At 40.2% G+C, this 7,522-nt stretch overlaps 1 pseudogene; it reads left to right on the top strand.

Annotated features, from left to right (window-relative positions):
• The first annotated feature begins 675 nt into the window (after window positions 1–675).
• LOC144334774 (uncharacterized) lies at window positions 676–4,882 on the top strand (annotated as a pseudogene).
• The last annotated feature ends 2,640 nt before the right edge of the window (window positions 4,883–7,522 follow it).

Genomic DNA, 7,522 nt, shown 5'->3' with positions numbered 1-7,522 from the left:
TTCCTAAGTGTACATATTACCAAAATGTCTTTAGGTTGAGGTCCCCACGTGAAAACTTTACAGGGTGCTGTGTTCTCAGCCACCCTCCTGTCTTTTCCTAGTCCTGGAATTTTAGAACTGTCTGGGGATGACCCAGGATACCCACAGTGGCCATGTCTATTGGAGGGTCTAGTGACTATCAGCCCCGGGGTCATCTCATCGCCAAGGACAGCCTGAGGTAGGGGGTAGAGTCTCTCAGGGGAGTAGCTGGATGCTCTTGGCCTTAGAGAAATCTCCTGGTATAATTTCATCTAAAATGGTGACCCCTTAGGGTTATTAAAATTTTAGGACATTAAAATTAATGGACAATACAACGTAATGTCATTAAAGTTAGGTCATTAAAACTGTTCCTCCAGCCGGAGCTTTTATTCCTCGGAGACACATTGATGGTCTGCCAATGGGATGCTGATATTGAGAGGAAAAGGCAGAAATGATTTCTGCTCTCTAGATTGTCTCAGACTTGTGAAGAGAGAAAAACTGTCCCAAAGGACAAGGAAAACCCACAACAGAGAGGATGTGCAACAACCTGAACATGAAAATGCACTGAAGGCACACAGGAGGCAAAGAGCAGTGCCAGTGCCTCCTAGGTGGTCACTGAGCACTTTACTGAACAGGATGGGTGTCCCGAGGGATAGAATGGCCTGCCGTGACACTTACAAAGGTCTGTGTTGGAGTCAGCACTGCCTCTCCCTGAATTTGTTACCTTGAAAAGGCTTGTCCGCTGATTTGAGTTTCAGTTTTTCATTGACTGTAAGATACATTTTACCTGTACAGCTTGAAAGATAAACATACTATTTCCAAAGAGGCAAGGTAAAATGATGTATTTTATTTGCTAAAAATTCGTATTTATTTCTTCCCCGGAGCGAGTGTAGTAAGTTTTAAAGGTCTGTTCTTTTCAAGGGTAATTTCAAATGGAATTGTAGGACTTAGCTTTGTCAATGCTACCGGTGAAATAAAAGTGTGATAGATAAATTGATGATTTACAAAGATTCACCAAAATGTCAGTTTCCCTCTTGTAGCATGGTGAAGAATTAATGACAGTGGACACATCTGTATCCTCTTCTCTGGATATCTGAGGGTTTTGTTTTGTTGTTGTTTTTTTTTTTTTTTGGAGACATTGTCTTGCTCTGTAGCCCAACTGGAGTGCAACGGCGCCCTCTCTGCTTACTGCAACCTCCGCCTCCCAGGTTCAAGTGATTCTCCTGTGTCAGCCTCCCGATTAACTGGGATTATAGGCACCCACTACCACACCCAGCTAATTTTTGTATTTTTAGTAAACACGGGGTATTAGGCCTGGCACAGTGGCTCAGGCCTGTAATCCCAGCCCTTTGGGAGGCCAAGGTGGGCGGATCATGAGGTCAGGAGTTCCACAGCAGCCTAACCAACATGATGAAACCCTGTCTCTATTAAAAATACAAAAAAATTAGCTGAACCTGGTGGCAGGCACCTGTAATCCCAGCTACTCGGGAGGCTGAGGCAAGAGAATTGCTTGAACCTGGGAGGTGGAGGTTGCAGTGAGCCAAGATGTTGCCACTGCACCCCAGCCCAAGCGACAATGTGAGACTCCGTCTCAAAAAACAAAAAAACAAACAAACAACAAAACGACAGGGTTTTGATATGTTGGTCAGGCTGCTCTCAAACTCCTGACCACAGGTGATCGCCCTCCTCAAGCTCCCAAGATGCTGGGATGACAGGCGTGAGCCACCATGCCCTGCCCACTCTATTTTCTTTTTATTCCCTAAATTTTAATATGTTTGAGTTTGTCTGTTCCTTTATTACTGTTTTCTTACATATAAGAAATTCTGCCTAATCCTTCGTAAAAAAAAAAAAATCTTCCTGTGACTTCTGAAAGTGTTCTGGTTTTATCTTTCACATTTGTATATATAATAAGTTGATTATGGTTCATGGAACAGAGAAGAATGCAATGCATTTTCCCAAGTAGATGCCAGCCTGGTTTGTCTCATATTTTAAAGTGCATGTGATTTCTTTTTCTATTCTACAGTGCCTACTCTATCATTCATCAACTTTCCATATAAATGCTGGGTCATTAACACTTTTTTTTCCCTTTGATCTGCTTGCTCATCTCTCTGCTAATACTGTGCTGTCCTGAATATTTTCGTTTGAAAATCTTAGAAGTATGTTAGACAAGCCATCACTCTTTTTTTAGATGACTAAAAATCATTAGACATTTGTCATTTTTACTACGTAGGAAAAAGTAGTTTTTCTTGCCTAAAAACAACCTGAGTTGGGAATTTTTGTGATTTCATAGGAATAGCATCTGGAAGTGGTGACATAAATGTCATTTTAAAAAACATGTGTCGCATTTCCTCTTATTCCTTTCTACCTTGATATTGTGCAATAGAGATTTTTAAAATTGTGGCATTAGTATTACCAAATATCAATTACTAGTTTTATTTACTACTCAGTTAAATCTAATGAACCTACTCTGTCTTGGTGTAATCACATGGCATGGGCTCAACTCCTCAGTTAACAAGTGACAGCACTTGTAAAACATTGTCTACCAGGGAAACTCATTGAACACTTACTGTTCAGACTGTGTTTTGGTGTCTGGTTCCCTAAGCACCACTGCAGTGACACAAAATAATAGAGGTTCAGCAGAAAAAGTTTTGGCAAATATAAGCCATTTAGATGCAGTGAGTCATTCTTATTACTTGGGTTGGTGGAATCCCTTTCAAAATGTAAGTTACTAATACAAACAAAGATGAAACTTTGTGAGCAGGTGTTTTTAAGAATAAGTAGTATTAACTCTCTTATGCACATCAGGTAGGACTTTATTATGACAGATACTAGAAATGTACAAAGTGAAGTTAAATGGAAACTCCTAGCAGCATATCTTACGCTCTGGATTCTCTAATAAGATGGGAGTTTCTACTTTGCTGTTGCCTTTCTGAATAGTTCAATTCTAGCATTCGTACTGCTGTGTGGGAGGGAGTATGTGTGAACAGAGTAAGAGTTGTGACAATCAAGTCACAGAATAAATGCTTGAAATTTTAGAATCATGTAAACAGCGTATGGATTGAGTATAGATTCCCAGTGCTGTCAGTCCCACCCATCCTTCTATCCACATGTGTGGGATGTTCTAGGACCCTTGGCTTTTGAGGATGTGGCTGTGAACTTTACCCAGGAGGAATGGGCTTTGCTAGATTCTTCTGAGAAGTTTCTCTGCAGAGAAGTGATGCAGGAACCTGGCTTCTGTAGGTGAGAATGACAACACATTTCACTTAATTACAGAACTATTTCCCTATCATCAGTGCTATTTGTGATTTGGAATGTGGCAAGGGAATGATTTGGTGAAGAAATCAGGCATGGGCACTCTATACAATGAACATGAAATCTAGTAATGTTTCTATAGTTTGTAATAATTTGTGACAATTTTGTGGGTCTGTATTTTAGGAAACAAATGGAAAGGCCAGAATATTGAAGATCACTTTGAAAAATCTGGGAAAGAGATAAGATAATTTGCACTGAGAAGAGGAAATAAAGTCCTCTGAAGGAATCTTAGCTTGTCATGAACTTAAAAACAAGCGATCAAAACAAATAAGAGTCACTCGAAATTTATTTCTTTTTAGAAAAATTTCACCCAAAATGTAATGTGCTTCAGTGTAGCAGTCAGTGTTTGGAAAACAGTTTACTTGAAAATAGTACTACAAAATTGTGTACATGAATGTTACTAATTTGGTCATAGCCATGCAGGTGGTAGCTGTGTTTTCAGTAGTAACCCATTTACTTTCAAATAATTCAGTCATGGAAAAAAAAAAAAAAAAGCATTTTCCTTGGTATTGGTAGCAGTGTAAGTCAAAGACCTATTAATAAGTAGAAAGTTATTAAACCAACCAATAATAATGTGCTTGTCTTTTTTTTTTTTTTTTTTTTTACGGAAATCATATGATACAGAGACTGTGTGAAAGCAAAGAAGGTAGTCAGTATGGACAGTTGTCAGCCAAATTCCAAAGCTTGATCTGAATGAGAGCATTTCTCCCGGATTAAAACAATGTGAATGAAGTATTTGTGGAAAAGTCTTTGTACGTCATTCTCTCCTTAATAGGCACATCCTAGCTCACTCAGGATACAAACCATATGGAGAGAAGCAATATAAATGTGAACAGTGTGGGAAACGCTTCGTTTCTGTTCCAGGTGTTAGAAGACACATGATAATGCACAGTGGAAATCCAGTTATAAATGTACGATATGTGGGAAAGCTTTTTATGTTCTCAATTCAATTGAAAGACATCAGAGAATTCACACAGGAGAAAAACCCTATAAATGTAAACAATGTGGTAAAGCGTTCACTGTTTCCGGTTCTTGTCTAATACATGAACAAACTCACACTAGAGAGAAACCCTACGAATGTAAGGAATGTAGAAAAACATTCAGATTTTCTTGTTCCTTTAAGACGCATGAAAGGACTCACACGGGAGAAAGACCCTATAAATGTACCAAATGTGATAAAGTCTTCAGCTGTTCCACTTCCCTTCGTGACCATGGAAGCATTCATACTGGAGAGAGACCCTATGAATGTAAACAATGTGGCAAAGCCTTTAGTCATTTGAGTTCCCTTTGTAACCATAGAAGTACTCATACTGGAGAGAAACCCTATGAATGTAAACAATGTGACCAAGCCTTCAGTCGCCTCAGTTCCCTTCACCTCCATGAAAGAATTCATACTGAAGAAAAACTCTATGAATGTCAGAGATGCGGTAAAGCCTACATTCGTTCCAGTCACCTTACTCGCCATGAAAGAAGTCATGATATAGAGGCTGGGTGTAGTGACTCAGCCTATAATCCCAGCACTTTGGGAGGCCAAGGAGTGTGTATTGCTTGAGCCCAAGAGTTTATAACCAGCCTGGATTAAAACAATGTGAATCAACCTGGGCATCATGGTGAAACCCTGTCTCTACAAAAAATAAAATAATGCCAGGCGCGGTGGCTCACGCCAGCTACTCGGGAGGCTGAGGCAGGAGAAGGGCGTGAACCCATGAGACGGAGCTTTCAGTGAGCCGAGATCGCACCACTGCACGCCAGCCTGGGCGACAGAGCGAGACTCCGTCTCAAAACAAATAAATAAATAAAAATAATTAGCTGGGCATGGTGGCACATTTCAGTGGCCTTAGTTCTTTTTCAAGGACATAAAAAGCATGGGGGGTTGGGGGAAAGCCCTGTGCATGCCGATCACGAGGTCAGGAGATAGAGACCATCCTGGCCAACATGGTGAAACCTCGTCTCTACTAAAAATACAAAAATTAGCTGGGTGTAGTAGCATATGGTTGTAATCCCAGCTACTCAGGAGGCTGAGGCAGTAGAATCACTTGAACCCAGGAGGCGGAGGTTTCAGTGACCCGAGATTGTGCCACTGCACTCCAGCCTGGTGACAGAGTGAGACTCCATTTCTAAATAAATAAATCAATAAACAAATAAATAAATAAAGCCCCTTGAATGTAAGAAATGTGGTAAAACATTTACTCTTTCCCATTCTCTCATAAACATGAAAAGGCTCACACTGCAGAGAAACCTTAAGAATGTAGGAAATGTGGTCAAACCTTCAGATTTTCCTGTTTTTGAAGATTTGGGAGGACTCAGAGTGGAGAAAAGCCTTTTGAATTTAAATTTGTGGTAAGGCCTTCAGTTGTGTTAGTTTCATTTGAAGACATCAGCTCAGTCTTGAGAAAAACCCTATGAATGTCCAGAATGTGGGAATGTTTCATTTCTCTCATCCCCACTCAAGGACATATGAAAATGCACACTGTAGCTGGCTGGACCTTGTAAATACAAGAAGGTACACAGGATTAAGACTCTAATAGTTTAGAAACTGCAAGAATATTTTCAGTTTTCACATTTACTTGAAAAGTCATGTGAAAACTCCCATGGGAAAGAAGCTCTATAAGTGAAGCTTTTCTAATTTGGAAAGCCTGATGCAAATTAATTATCATGAAGTGTTTGAAAAAAGTGTATGAAATGTTACACAAGTTACAAGTATACTGTTTTTATCAGTGACTCATTCTTAAAGAGTCTTGAGTATGCATTTCACGTTGTTTTGCAGGGAAACCTTGAGGTGAGAGTTCTGTAAATGCTCTTTAAGCAGTAGTACTTGAGTTTCATAGATAATGATATTAAGTTTGTTGGTAGAATTTTTGTCTATTCATTTGATAATTTGCTGGATTCATGGTTGAATTTTCATGTTTTTCTAATATGTAGGTAAGTTCAATTTTTTTATTTCATTATTATCTTTTTTTGAGATGGAGTCTCACTCTGTTGCCCAGGCTGGAGTGCAGTGGTGCAATCTCGGCTCACTGCAACCTCCACCTCCTAGGTTTAAGCGATTCTCCTGCCTCAGCCTCCTGAGTACTTGAGACTACAAGCGCCCGCCACTACATCCAGCTAATTCTTTGTATTTTTAGTAGAGACAGGATTTCGCCATGTTGGCTAGGCTGGTCTTGAACTCCTGACCTCATGATTTGCCTGCCTCGGCCTCCCAACGTGCTGGGATTACAGACATGAGTCACCGTGCCCGTCCAGGTAAGTTTCATTTGTATGTATTGCCCTGTGATTAATGGACCAGTGAATAATGATTGTGAATTGTTGAGATAGTCTTACTAGCCTCATTTGGTAAACTTTGATTATCCCTTGTTCATTATACACATTCCACCTTTCTTTATTAAAGGTAAATTACTCTTGATGTAAAGATGTTTCCATTTTGCTAATACTGAGTTGGTATTAATTCCTAAGTACATAAAGTTTATCGTAGAGTATCATCTCGTGAGTTATTTGCATCTGTTGCCCTTTATTCTTAATTATTTCTGTCTGTTATTTGGATCGTTCACTTTGAATGAAGGAGAGAGGACTGTCATAGGACGATACGTTGTAACCAATCTGAGGGAGGAAGCGTTCAGTCTCTTAGTCACATATGATAGCGTTGGACTTTTCATCGATGTCTTTGGTATTGTAGTAGATCGTATTACACCATTAAGGTATGATAGTTTATATATTGTATTTTAGAGTATTACAGTCTTACCAGTCAGTGTCACATGATTCAGTTCCCTACCAGCCAACAGACAAACCAATCACGTACTCCTGTAGGAACAAAGGAACATCCTCGGCCGGGCACAGTGACTCACGCCTGTAATCCCAGCACTTAGGGAGGTCGAGGCGGGCGGATCACGAGGTCAGGAGATTGAGACCATCCTGGCTAACACGGTGAAACCCCGTCTCTACTAAAACTACAAAAAATCAGCCACGCATGGTATTGGGCACCTGTAGTCCCAGCTTCTAGGGAGGCTGAGGCAGGAGAATGGCATGAACATGGGAGACGGAGCTTGCAGTGAGCCGAGATCACACCACTGTCCTCCAGCAAGGGTGATAGAGCGAGATTCTGTCTCAAAAAAAAGGAAAAAAAAAAAAAAAGGAAATTCCTCACTTTTTTAATGTGATACCACTCCCTGATCCCAAGTTAATCCCTGTTTGGGCC

The sequence above is a fragment of the Macaca mulatta genome, chromosome 15 (assembly GCF_049350105.2).
Source record: "Macaca mulatta isolate MMU2019108-1 chromosome 15, T2T-MMU8v2.0, whole genome shotgun sequence".
Classification (NCBI taxonomy): Eukaryota; Metazoa; Chordata; class Mammalia; order Primates; family Cercopithecidae; genus Macaca; species Macaca mulatta.
Note: the sequence above shows the minus strand (reverse complement) of the source record. Positions and strands in the feature narration are given on the sequence as shown.